The 15,918-nt window shown below is 38.9% G+C and overlaps 1 protein-coding gene across 1 annotated transcript in view; it reads right to left on the bottom strand.

Annotated features, from left to right (window-relative positions):
- LOC119648208 (protein vein) overlaps positions 1-15,918 on the bottom strand; it is a 218,898-nt gene that overhangs the window by 20,904 nt on the left and 182,076 nt on the right. The gene's annotated exons all lie outside the window — the stretch shown is intronic.

Below are 15,918 nucleotides of genomic sequence, written 5' to 3'. Positions count from 1 at the left end.
AAGGAAGAATAATTGTTTATAGTGACAAACATTCACTAGATTCTGCACCTAATTGCCAAACACCCTTTCTTCATCGTCCTCCTCCTCACTTGGTTCTTATTCCCCCCCCCCCCCCCCCCCGTAACACTATAAATTTTATTTTGGTAAAGGTTGAATTTTCAACTCCGTCTCCGCTCCGGGGGTTGAGGAGCTTATGGAGTCGGAGGGAATTGGTTTCTCCTCATACCTGATGAAAACTTATGGTACTCATTTCCCCCTCAAAAAGCTATGGCGTCTCAAAGTGCGTTTCTTTAGACTATCATGGTGGAGTTTTGAACTATATGCCGTTAAAGAGAGAGGGTAGAGAGGGTATGCAATAGGAGCGCAAAGACCCCCCATTTCTAACCTCGTTAAAAAAAAATCTCCCTTAAAAAGTTATGGCGCCCTAAGAATGGACTGTTTTCATAAAAGTGAAAGAGGGATGAAGACGGCTACTATTTCGTACCAGGGCAGAGGCAACTCATTAGACGCTGCCTCACCTCTGCCCTGGGAGCAGCGTGACCGAAGCGGCTCGCAGATGTTATACGATTCCTTTTATAAGTCACAAAACACGACAAGGTTCGGACCGAAGGTCGGCCGGAGCTAGACACTTTTTTTAGGAATTTGGGAGTTCAAAGTCCGCATCCACTTGATGCTGTCCGGACCAAATGGAGAGCAACTTAAAATAAAAAAAGACCGTTTTCATGTAAAAACGGTAGAGTTTAACTTTGAGCCCATCCCCGTAGATGGAAAGGAGGGTATGAAGGGAGAAGCGGGAGGTAATTTTTCTCAAACCCCGTTCGAAAGTCCCAACGGACAACCCTCTTTAAAAAATCATGACCTTTCAAATAAGGACTACTTTGGTATCATCATGGTAAAGTTTGATTTATCAGTGCCACCCACCGATGAGACAGGATAAAGAGAAGAAGGATTGTGGCGGTGAAGGACTATGGGGTCCGAAAAAGAGCTATTTGCGTATCGTTAATAAGATTATTGTTGCGATCTTTAAGGAGAGTTACAGATGGGGTCGCCAGCTTGCACACCACGACGATGACCGGCCTACCAATAAGCTGATTAATGATATGAAAATAGTCCCCCCTTCCACCACTATGGATTTTTTTTGCAGGGGTGAAAAGATAGGACCTTCCCTTCCTCCTACAAGCCTTCTTTACCCTTGTCCACTCCGGAGGCAATGTAATAGCGTGATGATATCAAAATACTCCCCATTTGAAGCTCCATCATTTTTAAGGGGTCTGGCCGCGAGAGAATGTCTCCTGTTTTTTTCTCTATATCTGTCTTTGCCTTTGCGATGGCGAGGGTTCGGAGTAAACCCTACCTTCGAAGTATGAGCTCCTTTAAAAGAAGTGGTATTTTTTAACAAAGTTGAATAAAAATCTTTAAAATGGCGATGGTATCGAGTGCCGAGGTTGTACTCATCAGGTTTTGCTCTCCCATGGTACAGTGAGTAACAAGATGAAAGTCGATCGTTAAGTAACTCATATCAAAAGTGATAGACGGGTCGCCAGCTGAAATATTTTAATTCAATGGAAGAAAGGAGTCCATAAGTGAAAAAGTCGGAGATATTCCAATAGGTATGGTCTCGGCTAAATCTCTATCCTGTAATTCCGAGAGTAACATCAAAACTGGAAGCGATGATATCTTTCCCGGAAAGGCTGTGATAGGTCATAAATCTAAAGAAACGTACATTAGTGACTGACGCTGAGTAAATTAAAAGACGTGGAAATAGTGTCCCCAGGCACTGATGTTTGTGAGAATTAGACCTGAATTCATTAATTCGATAGAGCACCAAGCACCGAAAAGGCAATAAAGAATTCCATTGAGATAGACAGAAAACAAGAATATTGCTCTAGTTGCCACGTAAAGGTACTCCTGTGAAACATATGTATATATATATGTATTCAAATATAACTGATTAAATCCCTATTTGCCATGTCTGACAATTCTTTCACAAGTAGGCAATAAATCAAAAGATATTTTATCAAGAAGAATATACGACGACCAACCGCTTTTATGAATAAAGTGTTGATTGATCCAAAATTTACTTTTTTGTTATTTTTATTTTTATAGAATACATCTCCCTCATTCTAAATGAATTTTAGAAATTTGAACACGTTTGCTATTTTTCATCTTTAATAGAGCGCGATATAATATAAATAATTTTTAGTATGGTAATTATCTTGTCTAGACATAAATTCTTCCCAAAAATTTTCCTTCCTCTTAAATATGACAAATATTACTTATATTTTTAAATATATGATATATGAAATTGAATTTATATATATAGAATGCATATGGACGTGTTAAAACAGAAATATAATAAAATAGACATACGATGAGAAACAAGTGAATCTGAAAAATAAGATATTGTATCTACTGAGGAGCAGACAGCCGGAATTAAAATATATATTTTTATTGTTGATAGAATGAAATGTGGATAATTGATTTGTGTTTTTGGTGAAACTCATAATTTCTTTTGAAAAGTGAATTTGGTTGGTTGGTTGTTAAATTGCAGTGGTCCATTAAGTGTGCATACCAGCGATAATGGCTTCTTTTCTTCGATTCTTATGGGAAAATTTTGTATTTAAATTTCTTACAACGAGGCAACCAACAGCCTTGCCCAGTCTCGGAACATTCTTTGAATTACCTTCCACGCCCCTCCTTCATAGATATACACCATCTCTTTTCATCGACAGCCTTTGGTTGTTGTGCTATTGCTACAATTATGGGCAATTGGATGTGGTTTTAGGTTGCACGACATGCGTTACAGGTTTAGGTGGGGATGAATGAAAATGATCCGTTGGAAAGATGCAAGGGTTTGGCAGGAGGAAAAGCAGTGGATAAGTTTGATATTGTGTTGCTTTTCGAAATTCGTGACTCATTCGAGTTAGATGCTGGAGCTTAAAGTATTTTTTTAACGTGAAGGATTTTCCATTGTTGATCATTCGTTGACATTGATTGGAAGACAAAAACAAATCGTGATTTGGCGACCGAAAACAAACTGAACCGAATGGAACCGTATATGTATAAAAAGGATGTACTCTAGCCCAGTTGAAGACCTTCCACGGGAGGAGATCGTCATACATATGATGTGAAAATAGCACTTTTTGGGGAAGCCATGACTTTTTAAGCAGGGCTGAGCTGCAAAAAGAGGCCTTCTTTTTTCTCATACATACCATCCTTATCCCCTTCCCCCTCGGGGACCTGTAGAATTGACCATGATATGGTAAATTGGAGTAGGTGTGTGTCGGTTCAGAGTTTGGGGCGTTTGGAGATGAAGAGAAGCCATACAATCATTATGTTCAATACGTATACGTGGATGAATTAATTAAAAAAACACAATTATTTTATATACCGGTAAAAGCAGAATAGTGTTTAGAGAAGTAAATAACAACAGCGCACGAAAAGGTTTATAGCTCCATGCAGGCAGAAGTATTTGTATGTTCATCTCTTTGTGGAGTATAGGCAACCGCACAGTGTGCAGATAATAAGTTCACAGCAACCAAACAGCCCCTAGACGAAACAGTCAGTCACTCTTTTGAAAACAGGTTTTTTTCCCGATTGGTCCAGTTCGACATCAACTGGATGCGGAGTTAGGGCTCGGCTCCTTCAATCCTCAAAGAAAAAAAGTTCACTTCGGCCTAGTTTGGATCTGCATATAGAGCGGATTTCACTTAAATATCATTTACCCTCATGTCATGTTTATGGCATAGGTAGGTGTTTATGTATAGGTACATAAAGGAGCGATTACCATCTATAGCCACTTTCGCTCACGCTGTTCCCAGGGCAGAGGTGAGGCAACGTCTGATGAGTTGCCGCTGCCTTGGAGGGAACCGTCAGTCATAATTTTGCAAATTATAATGACGAATACAAATATCTATGATTTCTAAAAATTGATTCTTTTCAGAAAATTAATTATACCCAAAAAGCTAGAGATATCGATTTTTTTTTGTATCAATACAGGTCATTTAAATTGGAAGCATCAAGTAATTTTACAACTTTTGACAACGTTGTCAGAGATCGATTAATGTTATATTACGCTGGAGGCGTCAAGCACAAGCCCAATTAGTGTTGTTTTGCGCCGTTTTGATGCCACAAATTCCCTAAGACGTGACTGCTATTGTGAGAGCAGGGAGGCAGAGTCCCGCCGGTTCAGACCTTCAGAGCCAGCCCGTAGCATTCATGAACGAAAGCAGTACTCCCACCCTGCAACTAGAAATCTCTCTGAGGTCTCCAAAGAATGGTTTATCCAGTGTCCGTAGCCTAAATCTATCATAGTTAGAGTTGGGCAACTGCAAAGGAATTGCCTGAGGGTTTCCCCCTCTTCTCTGCAGTTTCGGCAATGCGAACTGTAGGATATACCGAACCTGGCGGTGCCTCGTCCAGACCGTTGTAATCTTGTATGATTTGCACTCGTCTGGTACAGGAGCTCCCACAACGTTAAAATTGTTCAAAAGTTAAACAGAGCTGATTATCGTCGACGCCTGAAGTACGGCATAAAACGGCAAAATTGTCGTTTTTACAATATTGAAAACCTCCAATTAATTGAAGAACAGCCACTTTAGGATCAAAAATATTCAGTTTGGTATAATCATTGGGACTATATAATAATAGGGCTGATTTTTTGAAGATAATGCTGGAGCTACCGCAATCGTCAATTGTGGATATTGTCAAGTTATGATAAAAGATTATGTGATATTTATTGTTCCTGAAAGCGACATCATCATCATCATTAACGGCGCAACAACCGGTATCCAATTTAGGCCTGCCTTAGTAAGGAACTCCTGACACAACGATTTTGCGCTGAGGTCCACCAATTCGATATCCCTAAAAGTCATTGTTCCATCTCAGGCAGGGTCTGCTTCATCTTCTCTTTCTACCATAGATATTGCCCTTATAGACTTTCCGGGCGGGATCATCCTCATCCATTCGGATTAAGTAACTAGCCCACCGCAACTTGTTGTGTCCGCTTTTATCCACAACGCTCATAGATTTCGTAGTTATGTAGCTTGCGGGGTCGTCCATCCATATGTAGAGAGTCAAAAAATCTTCGGAGGATTCTCCTCTCGAACGCGGCCAAGAGTTCCCAATTTTTTTTGCTAAGAACCCAAGTCTGGGAGGAATATATAAGGACTTGCAAGATCATAGTGTTCATAGAGCTTTGACCCTATAGTGAGACGTTTCGAGTGAAACAGTTTTTGTAAGCTGAAATGGGCTCTGTTGGCTGCCAACAACCGTGCGCAGATTTCATCGTTATAGCTCTTATCGGTTGTGATTTCTGACCCTAAATAGGAGAAATTTTCAACGGTCTCAAAGTTGAAGTCTCCTATTTTTATTGTTTTCCTTTGACCACTGCGATTGGATGTTATCGGTTCTTTGGTTTTTGTCACGGACGTTGCCACCATGTACTTTGCTTTGTTTTCATTAATGTGCTGCCCGAGATCTGGCGCCGCCTGGTCGATCTGGATAAAGGTAGACTGTACATCTCGGGTTATTGTTCCCATGATGGCAATATCGTTAGCATAGGCCAATAGTTGGGTGGACTTGAAGAGGATGGTGCTTCTTGCATTGACATCTGCATCATGAATCATTTTCTCCAGGACCAAGTTAAAGAGGACGCATAATAGGGGATCCCCTTGTCGTAGACGGTTGTTGATGCCGAATGGTCTTGAGAGTGATCCTGTTAATTTTAACTGGTCTCGTACATTGGTCAGGGCCAGCCTAGTCAGTCTTATTAATTTCGTCGGAATACCGAATTCTCTCATCTGTACAGTTTTACCCTGGCTATGCTATCATAGGCGGCTTTGAAGTCAATGAAAAGTTGGCGCAACTGATGACCATATTCCAACAGTTTTTCCATCGTTTGCCGAAGGGGGAAAATCTGATCTGTTGCTGATTTGCCTGGAGTGAAACCTCTTTGGTAGGGGCCAATGATGTTCTGGGCGTATGGGGCTATCCGGCCTAGCAAGATAGCGGATAATATTTTATAGATAATGCCTCTTTGCCAGATGACGGGCATTCATTCGCTTTCCCACACCTTGAGCATCAGTTGATGAACCGCTTGGTGTATTTGGTCGCCTTCATATTTAACTAATTCGGCTGTAATTCCATTGGCTTCTGGCGACTTATGGTATTTAAGCTGGTGGATTGCACGGACTGTTTCTTCTATGTTTGGTGGTGGCAGCATTTGTTCTTCGTCTTCAGTTGGCGGGACTTCCAACTCGCCGATATTTTGGTACGATTTTGATATCATACTTGCGGAAGGTTTCGAGGGTTCGTTCAACTGCCTCGTAAAAGTTACCCTTCTCCACTCTGCAGTCTCCTCTGTAGGGGCGTGAACATTTATGAGGCTTATATTTCTAATATTGCCTCGCAAAAGCAGAGTGCATAGCCTTTCGGTTATATCTTCAAAAACGACATGGGTGACTACTGATTTCTACAAAGATACTCCAAGGAATAATTAATTTATTGCGAGCAGTGTTCCCAATGCTACTGATATCGTAAAATGGTTATTTTAGTTGCCCAGGCTAAATACAAGATACTTTGAAGGAGATATTTCTAAATCCACTTGACAAAGTACAATTTTCCGAATACTCAGTAGCTCTGGCCATCAACCACTCCTGATCTATACAAAGTGGAATTTTACCTACTGTGTTGCACGTTTGCTACCTTTTCAAGAAGAGAATTGCGACAAGACACTTGAAAAGGGGACTAGCGTGCTGTGATTTAGCTAATCGATCGCACCATAACTACCTGATATTCCTCTGCTTTGGCTTTGTATCTGCAAAAATATTGAATATTGGACTTAACTTTGTGTTCTATTTTCACATACATTAGGAATCGATTGATGGCAAAAAAGTTCGATTTTTTCGAACATTTAAAGCAAGCTCCCCCGTTAAGTTTTTATTAATCGCCTTTTCGATTCCCGTCAAAGTATTGCATAGTTGGGTTTCAGATTCTACCTAATATAAGGATATCGCATTTTAACAAATAACATATTTAGGTGTTGGCGGACTTGAATGATAAACAATCATCAATTTTTCAAAGCAAAGTGCAGTTTTGTCCTAGGGGTTGACAATAGTCATCTTGGGATGGTTTTACGATTATTCATGAGCACCATTGCTCATTAGATGAGTTTCAACCCAGCCTTTACCATAGGGTGAAAGGACAATCTATTACACTTAGGTTACGTATAGGGTTTTTTGAAAGTTTAACTCTAGAATTCTAGCCTACAGATTCATCTCTCCTCTTGATTATCAAGCCTACGAAATACTTAGGTAATATAAACGCTTTACGGTAACAGAGTCTTAGAGGATAAAGTAGAAGATAAGGTGGTAGTCCATATTCTTAAAGATAGGGCTCCAGTGTAGCCTGAAATTCAAAACCAAACTTATACGTTTGGTGATATATAGGGATATGTTTGTGTAACATATAAAACAGGACTAATCCTTTAACCCAATGGCTTTTTTCTTAGTGGACTGCTAGATTGTAGTCTAGAAAATGTGACAGATATCCGCATAATACAATATATTTGAAAGTGCAATAACAATAAAATAGAGAAACATTACCTCTAGATATATCGTTCGGAATTGTACAACATATGACGTGATATCATTTCTAGAATAAACAAATCGCAAACTGTCCAAAATGAAAACATTTAACTTTACTAACTTGAATATTCTGAATATATTGACGAATGTGGTTGCACCAGCGCTCAAGACTTTTGGTAGGAGTTTTCCTGATTAGAACTTTACACAATTTTCATTTGTATTTCATCTAAAATTTATCATCAAGTCTTAACATTATATCTACATTTGTAAACTATGTATATATTTCAATTTTAGTGAAAGTTTATAAGTTACCGCGTACACTTCATAGTGACATGTTTATGCGATTTTCCAAATTTAACTGAATTTTCAATGTTGAACATCTGCTTTTTGCTCTCTACAAAGCGCATGTTCTATATCCCATGTGTACCGGGGTTAATTTTATTTATCAAAAAAGGAATTAAAAATAAATTTTAAACCACCCAGAAATCAATTTACCTTGGTCAGACTTTTTGCTTACTAAATAATTTCTAAACCGAAATTAAGCCTTTGCTTTCACCTTTCAATTTTAAATTTTTTTTTTAACTTGTAAGCTTCAATATTATTGAAATAAACACACTTTTTTGCTCAATTTGTAAAATCGAGAAATGGAAAAACTCATCATGCAGTTTTTCAACGTAAACTTCTGTGGATAGAACTTTTTGAAATATCATCGGCAACACGCTTTTGATACAGTAGCAACAGTAACAGATTTTGTTGTTTTAAGTACGATCTACTTTGGAGATAATAAAATTGTGTTCACTATTTTTAGCTTTAATAAGATCCTACTGACGGAGAAATTTTCTTTTTTTTATATTCCACACGTTTTATGTTGATAAAATTCAGGGAAATTTTAATTTGAATTGCTTTTGCAAATGGAAAAGCGATATAATGTGAAAAGGGGATTGGATATTTGAATTCACTTTTTGATCTTTTTTGTTAGCGAATGCCTTTCTTAATTGGCTTCCGGCGCTTGGATGGTCTTTAAATATTTAACAAATATCTGAATTGATTTGATGAAATATTTTCGAATTTGATAGACAGTTTAGATGCTTTGAGATTAGTTACAGTAGGCCTTTTCAAGGCCTTTTCCTCCCATTAAATGGAGGCAGGGTCTTCTTCAGGTTGATAAGGTTTAATGCGCAGCGAAGGGAAAACTACACTTTAAGGCAGCCTCCGGCTGACCTACCTCAAGCTTGTTCAAATCTGTTATACTATAGCTTTGAAGCTTCTCTCTCTCATTCTGAAAAAGTGGCTTGGTGTTTGTGTGTGTGAGAGAGAAAAGATCAAAGATAAATCTTTATTAAGATTACTCAATTCAAAATTGAAAGTAGTGCTTTGTATAATTTTACAATTTTTATATGTTTCAACATTTAAGAGAAAATATTTCAGATATTCACGTGGTGAGCGTCAAAGATCAGTTCTACGGTGCTTCAGGCAGCGGATTTGATCGTTAGTTGGGCAGCCCAAGCTTCACCAAGTAAAGAATTATCGTCGCTGCGATATCTAGGAAACACAAACTCAAAATGGTAACTAACTAGAGGTGGTGGGCTAATTTCTTATATCGTTTCTCGTTCACTGCAAATGGTTTGCTATCCATGGGTGGCATATCTTAGGAACAAGTAAGGATTGGTTGACGGAGAAGTCCAAGTGACGGTTCGGGGCTTGCCCCTCCTTACACAGTGATAAGTGCTATATTTTATCCCAAACCAAAAGTGAAACAGGATATTCACACGACTTCGTGGTAAAGGAGGTTCTTGGCCGCTAGTACAGTGCGCGCAATTCTTATAGACGCATCAGAAAATTTTGTGTTAAAACGCTCTGGTTCAAGAATTGTAATCAGATGTTACTGCCACTTTCAATAAAAAAATAGACTGGCATAATTCTTTTCCCAGATACTATAATTTTTACCCCGGGGCCCGTTTTTCGCATAGTTTCTCCCTATGGGCTGGATAAAGCCGTCGGAACTTTCTAGAAAATGTGCGAATGGGAACCGGAAAAAAAAATCCAAAAATATCGCATCAACTTAATGCTGGACCGTACCAAATGATCAACATGACTTTCCACAGCAAGGGACAAAAAAAGAGTCCTGTTGTACACCCTTCTGTGACGATGTACTCTTTGGGACCCTCATCCATCCCGTATCAGAGAGTTTTCTTTGAGAGGTGACTCCCGACCAGTTCGCCAACTATCCAGAAACACATATGTCAGCCAATGCGTTTTCAATTGGGCCCCAGTTGGCGGAATTGAATGCGTTTTTGACATACAGCGCAACCACGGCACAATAACCACCAGAATTCAGTGCGTCTTTTGCCAAGATCATCACCATGCTTATTGCATCCACCGCGTGGGCGGGCCGAAACTCGTACTGGCGCCTCGACAGCCCATTGCCACTTTCGATGATGGGTAGGAGTCTGTTATATATTACTCTCTTCGTCAGTTTCCCCATTGTATTTAACAGGCAGATCGGAAGATACGATGCTGAAAGTCCAGGTGGCCTATTGAGCTTGGAAAGCAATGCCAACTTTTTCACTGGGCAGGAAATATTCTTTGCTTTAGGTACGCTTCGAAGGTGTTGGCGAGAAGGTCAGGGATAGGCTTCATTGCCATCTTCAAAGTTCTGTTATGAATGTCATCCAAACCTGGGGCTTTTTTGTAACCGATTCTACCGCATATTTCTCGTAGCTCCTCCTCTGTCAATAGAGGTATCACGCACTCGTTGAGCTGGACCGCCGTTTGTTTTCTGCTATTTTCGTGGTGAGGAAATAGAGTAGTAACAATTCCTTTTAAAAGGCGGGGGCACGTCACCTGGGGTGATCTTCACATCTGTACTGAGAGTAGGTATAATGGAATAGTTATCAGATGTTTGACGGTTTTTTATATACATTTGTAAACACAATGAAAGTGCAAATTAATCACACTCGTTTTAATTTGCGCTTCCATTTTCACTTCCGCCATAGCTCAGTCTTCGGCGTTATCTGGTGAAGTGACTGAATAAAGAATGCAAAAAAACGCTCAACAAAAAAAAAAATTATACCATCCTAATCCTCCCGCGGTGCCTCAATCAACAAATGCAAAAAAGAGCTCAACGAAAAAAAACGAAATATGGCATCCTAATCCTCCCGCGGCGTCTCAAGCAGCCAGGTTAAGCCACGAATTAGATCTTTGTTGGCCTTTGCCGATGCTCGGTCCAGGTATTCAAGCTTTTGAGGAAGTGGCCAAGCTGATCACCGGTGCGGCAAAGCATTGTGTAAATATGACTCCAATTTGACGAAATACATAAACATGTTCTGGATGACACAGATTTCCATAGGAGAAGTGAATAAAAATGACAGAAATTTTGGCAAATCCTTTTTCAAAACGTCGCAAATCGTTGTTGCTATGGAAGCTGTTTTTAGAAGAACGTAATAAGTGGTAAAAGGCGGAGCTGTCGATAAGCTTCGGAAAGAATGGGATGGTTTAATTGAAGCAAATTTTTTTATTGCTTTACATAAATTTTTGGGCATTTATGCTACCCAAAATAATAGAAAGTTATCAACTGTTAAACCCGAAGACAGGCCACATGCCTCACCACCATTCAAGGGTTAGCGGCCACTTATTTTATTTTTATTTTAGTATCTTCAGGAAGGCAACAAATTCAAACAATGGTACTGAGTTCAGTGTGAGAGGTTCCTGACCCAACTATTTGGATGTGTAGCAAGTTTATCAGATCAGCTGTCTAATCTCGCGTTTTATAAGTAAGACTGCGGTGAATACAGAAGTTTTCAATGTACCGCGGTGCGGAAGTAATTGTTCTCAGGTTGACCTGCGTTTTTGGTGTCAATAGGTTTTTTCAAGAAAACCTACACTTATTCCTAAGTATTTCATCTCCTTAGACTGGAAAATGAGTGGGGCATTAAGTTTAACTGAGAAACATGTTTGTGTCTTCAATGGGGTGGTCATATGACTACACTTTGTTTCGTTAACTTTGATTATCCAATGGGTAACGATTGCTCAACATCTCAAGGTCTCGAATATGTGCAGAGAATGCATGTTTCGTCGGAAAAGGTAGAGGTAAGTAATCGTATCATTATTGGTAAGTCTGCAGTACATATCAGATAAAGCATGAAGTACCCTCGCATTGATGTTGGATTCTCTGAGATAAAATTTTATTGTTTAATAACAGCTCTCCTGCCTGTGGGATACCTCAGATACCTCAATTTTGTTGATGAGGTTTTCTTGGTAGATCCTGATTATGCCTATGTATTATCGAACAATACAGCTGAAGAGTACTTTCCACTATTTTGCTTTTGCTTTCTCCTCAATCCGAACTGATAAGAAAGAATGACTTTGTTTTCGTCTAAGGGTTGTTGTAGCTTGGATATTAGCAGGTTTTCGAATAGGTTTGTTAGCGATGGTAGCAGGCTTATGAGCTCATATAATGTGCCAAGTGTAAGATCTTTACTTTCCTCCGGGATCATCGTTATTGGCGACAATTTCCAGCATTTGGCAAAGTACACAAGGCATAAGATATCACTAGCTAGGTGGGTGGATAATAGCATATCTTGGTAGAACGGTTGACGGTTGAGGAATAAAACGTGGTAATCCGTGTTGAGTAAAAATTGAACCCTTCTCAGCATTACTCCTCGCCTAGTTGTCGTTCGACGAGATTACGATGCGACATGCGGGGCAGCTGATGTTAACACTTCAGTGAGATAATATTCCTCTTGACCCAATTTGAAGATTTATTTCAGGGACAAATTTGTTCGTAAGTGCAAAGATATGCATGTACTTCCGATATTAAAGACAGTATGTCTGCTTTGTCAGTAGTCTGGTAGATTGGGTAGAGATTTATAAACGTTTCGAGGGCAGGCGAATAACCGAAAGATTGGGCGGATAGTTGGCTTGTTTTTGAATTCAAAAGTCGAAAGGTCAGGTATTTTACAGAGATCAGTTGGCCAGTAGGTTGGATCGAGCGGCCGATAACACGTCAAATTTCGTTGATATGGTAGCGCGGAGTGTTTTTCTCCTGGGTGAGATTTTCTTTGACCCGATACCGATACGATGCCAAACACATTGAAATCTCCAGCTACAATAAGTCTCCTATTAAGCGTGTTGAAAACGTTTAGATAGTACTCTGCAGGGATGCTAAATCTTGGAGGATCACCCCATTTTACTACAATGTCGATATTGCTTATGGAAGTGTTTCATGACATAGTGAACTTCAAAATCATTAAATTTTGAATGAGAGACCCAGAATTTCCATCAGGGTGCTTTTTGTCGGACAATCTGTAGTTGGGTATTATAAAATTATATTTGAGTATATGAGTCTCTGATACAAGAAGGATGTTCATTCGACCGTCAACGAGGAATGATTGTAACTTCAATTCATGTTGGATAATACAATTCGTATTTCAGGGCAGATTTAGCTGACCTATCTTTTTACGAGAGAGGTTTGTAGAATCAGCGTCTGGTTTCGCATGAGTTCCTGCATCATGTTTTACAATGATCGTCTGAATTGGTTCATGCTCATTAAAGTCATTAATGACTTTATTTTTCTTGCGAATTCGGCAGGCTATGTTGATTTGGGACGTTCAGATTTCACAGCATCAACGTAAAACAAGGTCGACTGGGTTTTAGTGGACACAAGTTTGTCTGGAGCGTTGGAAACTGGATGGATTTCGTTTGCCTATTAAATGTCTTTTGGTTAATGATTGTCTTTGACTCATAAGGCATTCCCTGCAGATGCATTTTCCTTGTCTAATGGGTATTTTTATGTGGGATGGATGATATGACGCATTCACCTGAAAGTACATGGTACGATTTGGAGTGCCCAAACTTTTGACAACCACGTCATTTTATAGCTTTTTTTCGTTTCTTCGGTTCTTGTACTCGGTCGGTTCTTGGACTGTTATCATCCGATGCAGAAGGTATCGCAAGTGATTAAATGGGTTCCTTTTATTTTCTTTGGCCCCGGTTTTACTTTCGCCTGTATTAGAAGTTCCGATACTGTCAATTGGTTTAATGACCTTCATTTTGAAACCCTCTTGTGAACAGTTGACAGATACTACTTTACCAACAATACTGGGTGGTACTTTTACTAGGATGCCGAATTGATACCGTCGAACATCGAGTATTCTAGTATTGGTTGCATCGCAAAAAAATTGGCTTTTGTCAACTGATTACTATACTTAGTACATAGTATATTTAATTTGATCTTCGGTGTTATATTTGCGAAAAAAACTCATTTTTCATGTGTAAAGCATTTACTACTATAAAGATCATGGAACTCTTCTACTGAAGGTCTTTCTTGCCCACCAATTTCCAAAATTTCAAGATAATTTAAATACAAATGAATATAACGACTTCCTCTCACAATTACGATTTATGTTTAATCCTTTTGGTCCGCTTAAATTATAATAGCTATCATTGAGATCATAAGTCTTATATGTCGAATAAATTGAATTATTTACGAAGTTAAAATGACCCGAAAATCATATGAACTGTATTTTTTCGCACTTCATTTCGTAATCAAAAATAGAATCATCTGATCCGATTCGAAAACATTTCAATTGTCTAAAAATACACGGAAGCAACTGAATGATGAGATTTTCATGAACATGTAACGCATGACGAAGAGCCGGCTCAAAATTTCAATTAGCTCGTCTGATGAACAAGGTCCTTGTACCGGTAGGAATTGATACTTGCACTCAGACACGTCAACAATTAATAATTTGTCGCTTGCCTTTTGAACCTCAGCCAAAAGAAGTCGTAATCCGCCCGAATGAGAATTTTTAAGATATGTTTGGCCGCTTGCGATGAGTTAAGCATTTATGTTGGTATTTGCATTTCTATTATCGTTGTCGTTTATTCAAAGAGAAATATAGCGCTTGTGCAGTATAATGCATTTAAATAAGCACTGCAACTCGGTGCAATCCCATGTCCTCGGGTAGTCGTCAAATTTGTCATGTTGCCATTAAACTGGCCACTTGCACTCAGGTTATGGTAAATTTTCGGCAATATGGTATCTTTAAGTTTGAAGAAGGAATCGTATTTACTTGAATGGAGTTGAAAATGATTTTACTTGAAATGTTTGCATATTGTGTGTAGGTAGCTTACTACTCATTCACTTAGTTAAAATGTTATTCACAGTATCAACAAATATTTTAAACTGAGTTAAAATTTGTTAAACAAATTCTGTAATTTTCAGAGATTATCCTCCATCTTTTCCTAATAATTATGAAATTAAATAGAGGACATTCTCCAAATTCTCGCTTTTCCCAAATTTGAAAACTTTTGTGTTACATCCAGAGTATAAATATGAGCAAAACCTTGGATTTCCTTATCAAAAGGTTAAATAAATTAGTAACTTCCAGGTACACACGAAATGGTATCGCTCGGCAATTCTTCAAGAAGAAAAGAGCGATTTTCGCTCAGCAGTTTTCTGCTTTTGATACCAATTATACTTTTTAATGTAAGCTTATATCATCGCCAGAATGCTATTATTGCCGACGGCGTTTGCTTGAAACAACTTAACATATATTTGCATTGGTATTGGTTACATGCTTCTAGAAGAGAGTGTGTTGATGGCACCTTGCAATGGATGAGTTTAACCCATTATTGGCAAATATTAGAAAATAATAAAAATCATCTTTATTTTTTTACTTTTTGTTTTATTTGAATTAAAACTAAGACAAGTCGGGAAACCGGAAGCTCGGCGTTTCGAGTATGAAGTTATGAATTTCCCTAAAAATATGGTAATATACTATTATTAACTTAATTTGAACAGATATCGATATGGAGACTATTTTGAGGCCTGGGCACATATAGACGTAGCTTCATATTTTTTTCATATTTTTTGGTTCGGTGTTTCCTGAAAATGGGTCCGTCAAAGAAATCATCATTTTCCACCTCTCCCACTCTCCCCCTTGCCAACAATGTCAAAACTAAGACCGGCTTCGAAAAGTACTAATCGAGACCTTTCATTTAATACCCAACATGACGATATTTGGTGAAAAAAATTGTACACTCTCCTTTTGCATGTCTGGGGACCCTCCCCCCCCTAAGTTCCTCGTAGAAGGATATCACTCATTGCATCTCTGGGCATTCATAGTTCCCACCTTCTCATCAAATTTCGTGTCAATCGGTAAAGCCATTTCTGATAAAAGTGCGTGTGACAGACAGACAGACATACGGATAGGCAGCCCCACCAAGCTTCACAGTACCTGAGTTTGAAGACCTGTTAGATGATCTTGTTCACGGCGCAAAGGGACAAGGTCCAAAGGTTTTGTTTTGCAAACAAAAACTTAATAAAAAT

The sequence above is a fragment of the Hermetia illucens genome, chromosome 2 (assembly GCF_905115235.1).
Source record: "Hermetia illucens chromosome 2, iHerIll2.2.curated.20191125, whole genome shotgun sequence".
Taxonomy (NCBI): Eukaryota; Metazoa; Arthropoda; class Insecta; order Diptera; family Stratiomyidae; genus Hermetia; species Hermetia illucens.
Note: the sequence above shows the minus strand (reverse complement) of the source record. Positions and strands in the feature narration are given on the sequence as shown.